This window comes from Phyllobates terribilis, unplaced genomic scaffold (genome assembly GCF_046119375.1).
Source record: "Phyllobates terribilis strain yellow unplaced genomic scaffold, ASM4611937v1 Scaffold_1__5_contigs__length_1240528914, whole genome shotgun sequence".
Taxonomy (NCBI): Eukaryota; Metazoa; Chordata; class Amphibia; order Anura; family Dendrobatidae; genus Phyllobates; species Phyllobates terribilis.
The window spans coordinates 1,132,879,180-1,132,894,133 of record NW_027362761.1 but is presented as its reverse complement, the minus strand read 5'-3'; positions in this window follow the sequence as shown (position 1 = coordinate 1,132,894,133).

The following is a 14,954-nucleotide window of genomic DNA, read 5'->3' as shown; positions in this document are numbered from 1 at the left end:
CCACTGATTACTTAGCACTGAGCAGCAATCACCTGCCACAATCTGACAGCATGGTGCCATCTGTGCCACATGGCCTGGGTACATAGAGCGGGTGTCAGGGCACATAGACCGCTATATGCGCTGGGCAAGTCAAGCAGCTGCTTGTGATGTCACTGAGTGTACATCCGACAATGACGTCATGGAAAAAATTTGGCCGATGAATTTGAAATCCTGGAAGCTCGCAATGTGGAATCTGTGCAAAAATGTAGGTGAAAAAAAGTCCGCGAATGCCATCAAATTCCATATTCTGAGACTATGCTTCCTGTAAAAGATATTAAAAAATAAATAAGTAATGTTCTTGTTATTATTAGTGTTACTATAATAGCAAGATATTATTTTCTTACATGATTTATTTATTTTATTAAATCTATTCCATCAGTCAAAAGAATCAAAAAACATGTTTGGCTGGTGATGGTTGTAACTATATGTGTATAAGAAATATATATTTTATTAATACATAAATATCTAAAAAAAAAATTATATTAGCAAAGAGAATAAAAATACATAGAGAGAGGACCAGGCCACAGGGAAAAAACTTATGGGAAGCGGCTCTAATAATAAAGTGGTATTATTCCTAATAAATATAGATTATAGTGCAATATCAATATAGCAGCAGGATAATCAACAAGTATTATATTGTAGTACACATCCAAGTGGATTTAATTAAATAAATAATTATATATAAGCATCCCAGTTAATGCATCACAATACAAATAGATAAATAGGGAAAATTCACCAAGTATAAATACCCAGAAGCTCCAACGTATGTTTCGCCAGGTGGCTTTCTCAAGGAGTACTCCACATCCAATTGGATGTTTCTCTTTGCTAATATGCAATTTTTTTTTATATATTTTTGTATTATTAAAATATATATCTTTTTATGGATTGCTTTAATGTCTATTCACTTTGTTGGTAGTATTTATATATTGGACAAGTGAATACTCACATATATGATATAAATGTAAGAGATAATTTCATTATCTTTGTTGTTGCTTATTTGTTTTTTACTCACTTATTTAGCGCCATTAATTCCACAGCGCTTTACAGACATTATGGGCACTGTCCCCATTGGGGCTCAAAATCTACATTCCCTATCAGTATGGAAGGAAACCGGAGAACACCCACACAAACACAGGGAGAACATACAAACTCCTTCCAGATGTTGTCCTTGGTGAGATTTGAACCCAGGATCTCAGTGCTGCAAGGCTGCAGTGCTAACCACTGAGCCACCCTGCTGCCCTATCTTTGTGTGTATAAGGCTTCATTCTCACATCCATGTGTCACAGTCAAAGAATGGACTGTGAAATACAGGGTCAGGTGTAGGTCTACTGACCCAAACTCAATATCTTTAAAGGAATATATGAAATTCTCGAATTCGGGTCGGTAAATCCCTGGCTCGACCTTACATCGCAATCCGTACTCCCGGATTTGTGAATGCAGCCTAAGAGGGGGGCAAAGTGTGGGGAGGCTACCCATGTTATTGTTTGTATTGTTTTATATTGGAAAGTTTTAAGGAAAGTTCTGCTGAAAGTGAGAAAGAGGCCCCACAAGATAAGGCAGGTGTTTGAAGCCAACCAAAACGATCTGTGTGTTTGATACAGGCGCTGTTGCAAGACTTGAGAAGCCATGGATAATCCAAGATTCGAGAAGTTATGGATGATCCAAGATTCGAGAAGCCATGGATGATCCAAGATTCGAGAAGCCATGACTCTCCGCTGAGACGGGGGAAAGTTACTGTTGAAGTTATCACATTGCAACATTAATTAAGAAGTAATCCTTCATAATGGAACATATCTACTGTAGATAAAGTTCATCTGTTGTTCTGGATGGAATTTGTGCTCAAATATGGCCCATTATTGCTAGGTGTACCACACAATGAAAAGTTCTGCCTGCTTCTTGACTATCATATGATAAAAACGTTTCACGTTCTGCCCTTCCAGAATACGACGAGTGAGCAATCTGTCTGACGCTAATGACACAAAGGCACATTAATAATATACAGCTAGTAATTACGGCTGCGTTGACAAGCATCCACACACCATATGGATCGTGCTGATGTAGACAATACTTCTCTTCACTCTGTATTTGGAAAAAATAATGAATTAATTAAGGTAATTAATAGGTCACTCATCAATAAAAGAAAGTCGGTCAATAAGATACTGATGGCTACTTGGCTGAATTATAGATTATAATTTAGATCACATTAAATAATGATTGAAAAAAATTTTCTGCAGCCTTACCAACCCAAGAACATAAAAGTATAAATATATGCTATGCAAAAATAATGATGGCCAAGAAAAACTCAAAGAAAATGTAAAATATCCCACAATCAGCAACCTCCTGGTGCCTTACATATTACCAGTCACTGAGAGGCGACGTTAACTGCATTGGCACCCAAGAGTAGGGGAAGTTCAGAAACATGGAGATGTATCTAAATATCTACTCTGAGGCAGGGGTGTAACTACAATAGGTGCCGGGGTTGCAATTGCACCCAAGCCCTGGAGTCAAGGGGGCACCAAAAGGCCCCTTTGGCCCATTTGAAAAGACTATTAATACTAAAGACTTGCAATAATTTTGGGCCCCGTTGGAACTCTTGCATTGGGGCCCACAAGCTTCAAGTTACGTCACTTCTCTGAGCTCTATAAGAGTGTATAATAAGTGTTACCTCTCCTGATTACAGCGCCAGGCATTCTCTGTCCTCTGCTGACCGGTCCCTTTGCTTTTCTGAGCTTCAGGATTCCATGGCAACCTGATGTGCTTTTGTGAAGTTATATTAGTGGGCTGGACGCCGCCTGAGTATTCAGGTATTTGGCATCTTGCTTCTACTTGGTACCAGAAATATTCTGTTTGCCTGAACTCTGTTGTTCTATGGTTCCAGTACTGCTACTTTAGTCTCTGCTGTGCCAAATCTGTTACATCTGCGAAATTGAACCTCCATAGCCAATACAGATCTGCTACTTCAGTTCCTCTTTGCTGAGTCAACTCTGCTATATTACTTTGCCAGCCCTGTTATAATAAATATCTGTTGCCAACTCAGTTCTCCTACAAGGCTCCTTATGCTGGATCAAATTTGCTACATCACTGCTCCAGCTCTGTTGAATTGAGCCGGCATTGAAAACTCAGCCTTTTCTGCATTGGTTCCACATTGCTACGTCAACTCTGCTGCATCAAGGTTCCTACCACTGATTTTTAATAGATTATAACTCTGCTACATCTGTTGCCAGGCTTGGACTGGCCCACAGGAGAGCAGGAGAATCCTCCAGTGGGCCCCCATGCAGAAATGGGCCATCCCCTTCTTATATGAGCAGTACTTGGCACAATATACCTGAATCACTATGTACAGACAAAGACAGCATCTTATTCTTTAACAATCTATCCAGTTTATTGCTATAGAAATTTGTGAATGAGGGTAACGTCATATTTGCATGTAGCTGAAAAGTGGGGACCTGGAGTTGGTTACTGGTGGGCCCTTGGAACTCCAGTCTGACAATGTTGCCATTGCTCCAGCTCATCTACCTCGGTTGTCATTGATCCATTCCAGCTACTCCAGTTGCCACTGTTCCAGCACTGCCACATCTGCCACCATAGTTCCTACTAGATCACCCTAATGCCCCAGTGCCATCTGTATGTGCTGCATTAGAACTGCTCATTCTCACCAAGGGCTTCGAGGATCCTCCTCACAGGTGATACATAAGTAGTTTGGGGTCTGGTTTGGGGGTCTATAAACAGGAGGAGGAATCTGGTATGGGTCTCTAAACAGTCATTTTTGTCTGGCGTCTGTAAAAAGGAAAGGAGTCTGGTTCATGGTCTGTAAACAGAGGGAGAGGGGCTGCTCTGGGTTGTGTATCATTTAGATGTCTGGGGTGTGTATATTTTAGGCAGCCTGGTCTGGGATCTGTATTTTTTGATCTTCTGTTTTTAAGGTGTTCACAGCACCTGATGAAGGGTTTTTTGCATTGAAACGTTATCTGAGACCAATAAATTAATACCTCTGAACTTCATCTCTCGTCACTATGAAAAAAGGGTAGCAGCAGTCCAACATTGTTTCTCTACATAGCTTCCACAATTAGGGAGACTTGGATTCACTAACCAAACAGCAAAAGCGTCTGTCCCCCGAGTGATTGCACTACTTGCATGGTTGGTTGTTGTATTCAGTACATAACCAAAATAGGTGAGCGAGGTTCCTCCAAATGTCCATCTCGGCCTCTACATACATTGCTGCCACATACTGTCCTATGAGGCCCTCTGCATTTTCTTGTCTTTACTAGTACCTCTCTGATCTACTAGACACCCATGTATGGCTGAGGCCTCTTCCACAAGGATGTATAACGGCTTCGTACCAGCTCAAGGTTGCTTGGAACCATGAAATCCTATTGGGCCACACTACCTCAGTCTTGTATAGAGGCATATGCAGTTTCACATGGATTTCAGCAGAACAAAAACTGTAGCAAGCTCCATTAGATGCCAAGCGGCTTTTGTTCCAGGTTGCTCTCTCTATAAACTGTTGGCCAAAGTGGCCATTCCGCTATAATCATCGAATTATGAGAAGATCTCAATAAAAATAGTTGGATCTGTTGAAGACTAATAAGCCATCAACGATCAGTCATCGGCTTTCAGGATCACCTTGTGTGTCCCTGTTTCTACTGAGCATCTGACTCTGCAGTTATTAGCATTTACAGTGGAGGCCGAGCAGTCTGGGGATGGGTGTCCTTTGATGCAAATGGCTGTGCTGATATGTAATTGTAGTTTGTGATCACAGTCAGTGGCCTCGGCTGTATCGTCCGGAAATTAAGCTGTCTATTCATGCATCTCTGCGCTGATCTCAACCCGCTAACCTGGCACTAAAGCTGAAATAAATACTTTTCTTATCTGGCTAAATATTCTCCGTTTGTCCTCTAGGCCAGGGATGTCAAACTCAAACACACAAAGAGCCAAAATGAAAAACTTGGACAAAGTCGTGGGCCAACCAATATACAGTAAAATGGGCCCCACAAAGTCCTCTATGCCAAATAATGGGCCCCACATAGTCCTCCGTACAGTATTATGGGCCCTAAATAGTCCTTCATACAGAATAATGCGCCCCACATAGTCCTCCATACAGTATAATGGGCCCCACGTAGTCCTCCATACAGAATAATGGGCCCTATATAGTGCTCTGTACAGTATTATGGGCCCCACATAGTCCTCCATACAGTATAATGGGCCCCACATAGTCCTCTGTACAGTATTATGGGCCCCACATAGTCCTCCATACAGTATAATGGGCCCCACATAGTCCTCCATACAGAATAATGGGCCCCACATAGTCCTCTATACAGTATAATGGACCCCACATAGTCCTCTGTACAGTATTATGGGCCCCAAATAGTCCTCCATACAGAATAATGGGCCCCACATAGTCCTACATACAGAATAATGGGCCCCACATAGTCCTCCATACAGAATAATATGCCCCACATAGTCCTCCCTACAGAATAATATGCCCCACATAGTCTTCCATACAGTATAATAGGTCCCACATAGTCCTCCATACAGAATAATGGGCCCCACATAGTCCTCAATACAGAATAATGGGCCCCACATAGTCCTCCATACAGAATAATGGGCCCCATATAGTCCTCCATACAGAATAATGGGCCCCACATAGTCCTCCATACAGAATAATGGGCCCCACATAGTCCTCCATACAGAATAATGGCCCCACATAGTCCACCATAAAGAATAATGGCCCCACATAGTCCTCCATACAGAATAATGGCCCCACATAGGGTTGGTGGTTCTGGTGTCGTGGGCTAAATAAAACGACCCTGCGGGCCAGATTTGGCCAATGGTAAATGACCCCCACTATTGCACCCACCATGAGGATCCATAGAATTGTGTCAGCTATATAGCAATGCCTGCCAATTGTTTATTGGTATAACAGTGCTAATACAACTCTGCCTGGCACCGTAGTCATATACTACAACAAACTAGTCTCCTTCATATGTCACGACTGATCATTATCCCATAAACTGGAGCTTGGTGGCTAATCAGCAGCTTCTTGAATGTACTTTGGTTATCTCCCGTAGGGTAGAAGATCCATATCTGTAAATTGTGCTGTAGAACAGGGGCCTAGTAGGCAATGGGATTTATTACCAGCATAAAAATATATCAATACATCTAGCTTGCATACAAGGGACTTTGCCGAGTGGTGGATGGACACAGCATTAAGAGCGCTATGGGATTAATTATTCCTCACTCTTGAATTATCGGTTGGAAAACATGAGCTCCACATCTTGTCACAGCACACGGGGTCCAATATGTCCTGTGTCTGCCTCTTCTCTGCTGTCAATGATTAACATTAAGATGGAGTACTGAATGGAAGAGGGGAGTACACCGCTGCCAAACGCTTCTTCTGGTGGTGTATTCCTTTGAGAACAAAAGCATTGAGCATGATGAAATTCAGCGTGCAGGTCTTTTTTCCCCTGACATGCTGAAAAAATGTTTGACGAATATGGTAGACACAGTAAACAGTCACTGGTCCCATAGAAATCACCACTTTTGGCCTATGTAAATTTAAAGGGGTTGTCCGATCCAAATTGATAAGTCTGCAGTCACTCTGCATGACTGCAGACTTATGAATACCCCCAGCGCACGCACTACGTGCTGCGGAAATTCAAGGGTTTCTGAGCGGGGATCGGAGGGTATTTATGAGTTCTACATACTCCCGGCCACAGCACATCTAGTAGGCGTGGCCTCACTCCATACACTTGTATTGATGGTGCCGTACCTCGTCTAGTGATGCGGCCATCTGGTGAGTGTGGATGAGTAGAGGACGTGGCCTTGCTCCATACATGTACATGGAAGTGAGACCGCGCCCACTGGTCGGAATCATGTATAACTCATAAATGCCCTCTAGTCCCCGGCTCAAAAACCTGCGAGTCCCCAAGTGTGACTGCAGACCTATCCATCTGACCAGACAACCTCTTTAATGCTCATCTTTTAGCCCCATTAGCCCCATACTGTATATTTGGTGGATCGCTGGGTGGGCATGACTGAGGCATAAGGCCTCATTCACATTTCCATTTTTGTTGCTGCACACGAGAAGAAAAGACGGTTTTTCCATTTTTTTGTTGGATCCGATTTTCAGAAAGTTTCGGTCTGTGTGACCATTATTACCATCAGTGTGACACAGATTTTCTCATATGCAATCATATATATGCTGTCAATTTTTTCTTGGACCCATATGTGTCACCCAGGGGGATATAGTGGACTCGGTACCCGTGCCTTTTACCTTGCTTAGGATGTCACGGCAGTCGGCTCCCGGTCCCGTATTCTGGGGTCTCTCTTGAAAAAGGGATTTTTAGTGTATGGTTTGTTTCGTGACGCTACCTGTGGTTTCCGGTAATGGTTACCGGCGCTGCTGCAGACCTCCGGGGGTGATGAAATGGCAGCTGGGATGTTTCTGCTCCCCACAGGCGGAGCGGACCCCAGGGGCAGAGTTGATGGAAGGGATGCAGGTGAGAGATGGCCAGGTCAAGGGGAATGACGGACACGTACACAGGGGGTTCGCTTCAGTACCTTTACTGGTGTAACGGCAGGTATGGTCCAGGGTACTAGCTAGGAAGGGTGCACTTCAGGACTTCTCCCCAGTGAGTGGGTATAAGGCCTCCTGGTCCGTGTCTCCCTCTCTATAAGCTTCTAGCCAGCCTGGAACTTGGCCTAGCTTCTGTGTTGTGTTGCTCTCTCACCTGACCGCTTGGTAGTAGGACCTTTCTTTGGCAACCACTATCCCTGGACGCCGGGGCCTTCCTGGTTCCTAGTCCTGTTATTGCTGGTAGCTTCAGGATGACCAGGGGTCTGGAAGCCTCCTGGTATGCCGGTTGTCCCTACTGGGTATAGAGGACCCTGTAAGCGCACACTCGGGGCCCTCAGAACACAGCAGCAGACGTGCTGCTCCTTCACTGGTCTCAGCGCCAGCGCACTCTCTGACTTCCTCTCTGTCTGAACTACTCACTGCCTAACTCCACCCTCCATATATATACCCCTAACAGGGCTCCCTCTTGTGGTCTGAGGTGGAAGGGTGGAGGTGTCTGTTTGTAGTGAGGGCCTCTTGTGGAGAAGTCCGTCCATGCACCCTTTTGGGTCCTGTGGTACCTGTGTTAGCAGGGTGCCACATTCCCCCCTAGTACAATTCAGTACTCCTGGACTGAAGCATTTTTAAAACAGGTAACAACAATAACAATTATTATAATAACAATAATAAAGTTACAGTAAGTCCCGGAACCCGGTGTCCATTTCACCGAAGAAAGCGTAAAAATGAGTAACATGAGGGACCTGCCTGAAAACCCTCAACGTAGGCCCTGGGCGTGGCTACAGGGCATAAGTGATCCAGGTGTTGGACCACGTCTTCGGCCACGCCAAACGGGTTTTTGTTCAGTGGTCAAATAAGGGGGCACTTTTGATGAGTGGAACTATTTACAAAGACAGTTTTTGGCTGCTCACAGTCCTCAGCCTACAAGACTTTATAACCTTACGGGTAACTAAATGAACACATATTATTTGCAGTTCATACAAATAAATAACATAGGCAATACCCAACTGGGTAACTATTTATACTTTAGGCATTTTGTATTTTAATCCCTAAACCTGGCAGGGATTTGGCTTTGTGTGCTGCGTGTGGACCTTCGTAGCACTGGGGTTATACTGGAGTCTGTGCATGCACTCTCTGTTAACCTATCAGGTGTACGTGCTCGTAGATTATAAAACTGCCTCAATCTCTCTATGGGACTGGCAAGTACACTGATTACTGGGCCTTCAGGCTCTGCTTCAATGAGTGATCCTCCTCTGACTGGGGACTCTTCCTGTTCCTGAGCAGGTTCCTCTAGGGCGCCCATAGTTTCTTCTTGTGGTTGATAGAAGTGTATTACTGGTATAATAACTGCTCCATCAAGTTGAGGCCAGTCCGCAGGGAAATCTCCTAGAACTGTGTGAAGCACATCTTCCTTGGGTTCTTCCGGTGCTATAGGAGGTACTTCTTCCTCCGTTGTCTTCAGTAGACCTGGGCACACCTTCAAGTGGTCTCTTGAGACTGTTGCGGTTGTCTTACCTCCATCCTTACTAATCAGGCAGGTTTTACTGTTGTCAAATCTGGAGTTTAACACAGTGTAGGGCTCTCTTTCCCACTGGTCATCAAGCTTGTGACCTGTTCTTTTTCGCTTTAGCACTATCTCTCCAGGTGCCAAGGGTTCTGCTGGTGCATGTTTGTTATACTGCTCTTCCTGTCTTTCCCTCACCTTGTTTAGACTGTCTTCGACACAGGCCTGTACCTTCCTGTACTGCTCTTGCCGACTTGTGTCCTAGTCTTCAGTGGACGTATCTGCAGCCGGTTCTACCACTCCGAGCTCCAGGTCCATAGGCAATTTTCCAGGTCTTGCTCTCATAAGGTACGCTGGGGTACAATTTGTAGAACTCACGGGTATGTGGTTATACAGGTCCACTAGGTCAGGTAGCTTTTCTGGCCACTGTTTCCTCTCTTCCAAAGGTAGGGTTTTTAACAGGTATATAACGATTTTCTCGCACATACCGTTGGTTTGCGGATGATATGAGGTAGTCCGGATCTTCTTGCATCCATACAGGTGGCAGAATTCCTTGAATAGCTCAGCTTCGAAAGCAGGGCCTTGATCTGTGAGCATCTTTTGCGGATATCCATGGGGTCTGCAGAAGTAGGCTTGGAATGTTCTTGCTGCAGTTTCTGCTGTCAGGTCCTTGACAGGGGCTACCACCAGGAACCGGGAATAGTGATCCACCATGGTCAGGGCATAGGAGTAGCCTGATCTGCTGGGTGACAGTTTGATGTGATCCAGAGCAACAATCTCCAGGGGTTGGGCTGTTTTGATGGACTGCAAGGGTGCTTTCTGGCTGCCGTAGTCTTTCCTTCTGAGGCTACAGGGCCCACAATTCCGGCACCACCTCTCTATGGAACTCCGCATGCCAACCCAATAGAACCTGTCCTTCAGCGGGGTTTCCAGCTTCTTCCAGCCAAAGTGACCTGCCTGGTCGTGGTAGGCCTCTAACACCATCTGGATATCTGTCCTGGGTACACCATTTCATAGGTCTTGGGGTTGACATACCTTCTGCACAGCTTCTCTCTGTAGATGAACAGCCGGCTTCTCTCATTCCACAGGTGTTTGGCTTGTGGGGGAGCATTCTTCTCCAGGTGAGAACCTTCTTTTGCTATCAGTCTTTTGATGAGGCTGACAACCGGGTCACTGTCCTGGGTCTCCTTCCAGCTGTGATGAGGTAGAGGGTTTGGCGTCCTACCATGACATCTTCTGGAGGCGTGCTGCTCGTGGACCATTCCATTTCTGTAGAAAGCAGGTAGTTCAATTTCTTCGAGATCACCCACTTCTTCCTCGGTGTCTGACTGGTGGGGTATTCTCGACAGGGCATCTGCATTGGTGTTTTTGTGACCTGCCCGGTACTTGATTGTGAACTGATAATTCGACAACCTGGCTACCCAACGCTGTTCCATGGCTCCCAACCTGGCTGTCTCCAGGTGTGTCAAGGGATTATTGTCGGTAAAGGCTGTGAACTTAGTTGAGGCTAGGTAATGCTTGAATCTTTCAGTGATAGCCCAGACCAAGGCCAGGAACTCCAGTTTGAAGGAACTGTAATTCTCCGGGTTCCTCTCAGTAGGGCGAAGCTTCCTACTGGCATAGGCAATTACCTTCTCTCTGCCGTTTTGCTTCTGGGACAACACAGCTCCCAGTCCCTCGTTTCTGGCGTCGGTGTGCAACAGGAAACGCTGGCTGTAGTCAGGGTAAGCCAGGATTTCTTCACCAGTTAGGACTACCTTCATTTCTGCAAAGGATTCAGCCTGTTCCTTACCCCACTGGAATGGGGGACTTTTACCTCTCTTGGACTGTCCTACCAGGAGATCTTGTAAAGGTGCTGCCTTTTTGGTGTAATTCTTTATGAACCTCCTGTAGTACCTGACTGTGGCGCCACTGAGGGTTTGACCGCCACAGGGGTACTGCACCTCTTTGATGAGGTGTGGTATCTCCCCTTCGAGGTAAGGATGGTGCGGCTGACAGGACCCCACCTCTGCATCCAACACTACACCTCTCCCACCTGAAGGGGGCTTATATGCACCAGGGTGCTGCCCCAGCCGCGATAGAGGAGATGGGGGGAACCAAAAGATAGGGGGGAACCATGTAGTGGGTGAGGGTGCAGGACGCACATTTAGGTTACACTTAATAATTCATATTCAATAAACAGCCATCTTGGGCTTATGGTCTTTGATTGTGATCTTTATCACTGAACGTGGCTTTCTGTGTGAACCTGCAGTTGATGGGGACACGGTCCTCGTACTCTGGCCTTCAGTCGAGGAGCGGGCAAGAGTTAATGGTGGTCTCTACCTGGTCAAGGTCCCTGCCCAAGAAGGCCTGGAGCTTAGGAGTAAAGGCTCCACAAACAAAAGGATCCCAGGGGGATGCAGACGGAGCAGTATACGCCACCTGTCCTCGCTATTCTGGCCTAGTCAGAGGGATTCCTGCTGCAAGAGGGGTACCGGCCCCCAATATCTGACTTTGTTACTCTATGTCTCAGTCGGAGAAGCCCGGAGGCTCAGTGGATCCCACCGGGTAACGGAGCGGAGTCGCCGCCCGCACCCTTGTTCTGTGCATAGTCCAGAATGAGACCCGGCCTTAGTACAAGTACTACACACAGACAGGAGAGGACCTAGTGGGAAAAGTCTAGGAACACTCTGGTGCGGGGCCCTGATCAAAGCATCTGAATTACTCGGAGGTGGTCGACCCCCGGTCCTGGTGGCCGCAGTGCGCCGTGAGGAGCAGGGAGAAGCCTTGCAGCTGTGCATTTTACCGTGAGTAAAGTTTGGAAGACTACCCCTATGGCCTCCGGTTCCTTATTGCAACGCGGCACCGCACCACATCTTCCACTACAACTCCCATCTCTCTTGTCCTCTCTGCCCTGAGGCCCTGCTCCGCCTGTGGGGAGTAGTTCCATGTTCTGCTGCCACTACATCCCGCCTCAGAGGACTGCCGCAGCGCTGGTGGCCATCACCAGACACCACAGGTGGGGTAGTCTATACCACCACTCAATGAACACCAACCCTGAAAGCCCATTACACCGTTTTAATGTGACGACCCTGGGCACGGAACGGGTCCAGGCCACGGCTACAACCCACCAAACATCTGACCCAGCTCCGAGTACCCCCATCTCCCAGGGTAGGGCTGTGTGTGTCACGACCAGTCCCAGAAACTGACGTACTTCCTTGATGTTTCTCGGTTCAGGCCACTTCTGGGTGGCAGTGACCTTCTCCGGATCTGGTGCTACTCCCTCTGAGCTGACCACGTGTCCCAGGTACTGAACCTTCTGCTTGAGCAGGTGGCACTTAGAAGGTTTTAGTTTCATCCCATACCGGGACAATGCCTCAAATACCTTCGCCAGGTGCTTTAGATGGTCTTCATATGTCCTGGAGTACATGATAACGTCATCGAGGTACAGCAGCACTGTCTTAAAGTTCCGGTGTCCTAAGCAACACTCCATCAGCCTCTGGAACGTCTCGGGGGTGTTGCAGAGCCCAAACGGCATACTGTTGAACTCGCATAATCCCATTGGGGTGGTGAAGGATGTCTTCTCTCGGTCTTCCTCAGCAACAGAGACTTGCCAGTACCAACTAGTGAGATCCAATGTGGAGAAGTAATTGGCAGATTTTAGTGCAGCCAGGGATTCCTCTATACGGGGCAAAGGATATGCATCTTTATGTGTTATTCGATTAATTTGTCTATAATCTACACACATCCTCATGCTATCGTCCTTCTTTCGGACCAGGACCAGGGGAGCTGCCCAGGGGCTACAGCTATCCCTTACTACCCCTGCCTTTTTCATGTCATGCAACATTTCCTTGGCTTTTTGATAATGTGCTGGTGGTACGGGTCTGTAACGCTCCTTAATGGGTGGATGGTTACCGGTGGGTATGTTGTGTTGTACCCCTTTAACCCTTCCAAAATCAAGTGGGTGTTTACTAAACACTTGTTCATATTCCTGAACCACTCTGTAGACACCGTGTTTTTGATGGACAGGAGTGGCGTCAGTTCCAACATGGAGCTGTTGACACCAATCCTCCAGCTGAGCTTCGGAGTCATTGTCCTCCACTGTGTCTGGTGGGATCAAGGATTCCGCTGTGTGTATGGCATCATTATTCACAGTATACAATCTGGCAACAGTGGCGTATCTTGGCAATTTAACTTCCTCCTCCCCACAATTTAGGAGATGTACAGGTACCCTTCCATTGCGTACATCAACTACCCCTCTAGCAGTTAGGAGTGTAGGTCTGAGCTCTGAGCTAATGGGCTCCACTACTGCCTGGTATTTCTGTCTCTTGAGACCTATTGCTGCCCTACACCAAATCAGCATTTCACTCATTGGGGGAATCACAATGGGTATCGGGTCTGTCACCGGTACATTACCAATCTCACCACCTGTTAGTTTTACCTGTTGCTGATACAGGAAGGCTCGAATTTCTTTCTGGAGCACCTTCCTCTGCCCTGATTTGGCAGTGTCAGCAATCTGTTGGAGTAAAAACAACACTTCTCCCAAACAGTTACCAACAATATTTGTACCAAGTATCATATACGGATTGGTATCACCAGTGTTAGATTCTATGACAATTAGTCCTTGGTCTTTTAGTTCCACTCTCCCCACCTTCACTGTCACATCCTTAACCCCTACTAGGTTAAGAGGAAGGCCGTTAGAGGCATACACAGAGAGGTTCGGGGCTGGCGGGTGGAGTTCATCTATGGACCAATACCTTTTGTAGAGGACATTAAGTATGATGGTTACCTGTTAGCCGATGTCCAGTAAGGCAGGTGTTGCTATGCCTTCCAGCACGATTGACAGGAAAGGCCTTCCTCCTACAAACCAGTCGTACCAGCTTGATGGGCCTGATTGATCTACTCTTGGGTGTCGGCCCTTGGCCCCAGGGTTTGCCCGTTTAAAGGGCAGTTCTGCGCGGTGTGGCCTGCCTTGTGGCAACGGTAGCAGATGAAGTCTCCTGGAGGGCGACGTTGGTCGTTGGTCCTCCCACGAGGTGGCGTTGTCCTCCTTCTTCTCCTCATCCAGGGGACATCAGGACAGATGGCGAGTAGGATCCTTCCTTCCGGCTCGGGCTCCGTCTGTAGCTGCAGGGTGCTCAGGACAGTGACCAGGGTTTTACTTACCTGACACACTTCAGAGCGCAGGCTGTCCAGCTCGCTAGGGGGCACTGTTTGCATTTTTGTTTCCGCCGTTAATGAAGGAGCAGTGAGTGCTGCGGGCACTGGGGTGGCCCCACCCTGGTAATGCTGGATAGCAGTATCTGATGGTTCCAAGGGCTGCAGACCCTTAATAGCCATGTCCTTCAGGGCGTCAAAGGTGGCATTTGGATGATCTAAGGCCCACCACCGTACGGTTCTGCTCTCCTCCTGAGACCTCAACCCCCGGATGAACTGTACTGTCAGCATTTTGTTCTCATCTTGTATGCTGGCTGGACTAACCTGTTTCAGGGCCCGCAGTGCCTCTTGTAGACGCCAGGCATAGTCCCGGATACTGTCCTCAGGTTTCTGGGTAGAGTGGTAGAACCTCATCCGGAGATCTGTCTCAGTGCGGTTTTCAAAGACAGTTTGCAGTCTCTTAAATTTGATAGATACTGATTCCTGGTCTGCAGCTGGCCAGGTTTCAACTTCCCGCTTGGTGGCACCAGTCAATTGTCCCAGCACAACAGCGGCTCTCTGTTTACCAGTCATTGAATACATGTCCAATACACCTTATATCTTTCTCTTGAATCCAGACAGGGTGTCTGGTTTTCCATCATACTGGGGAAGCCATTTTGCTCTGGGGATGTACGGCAGGGCCATGGGCATGACTGGAATCGT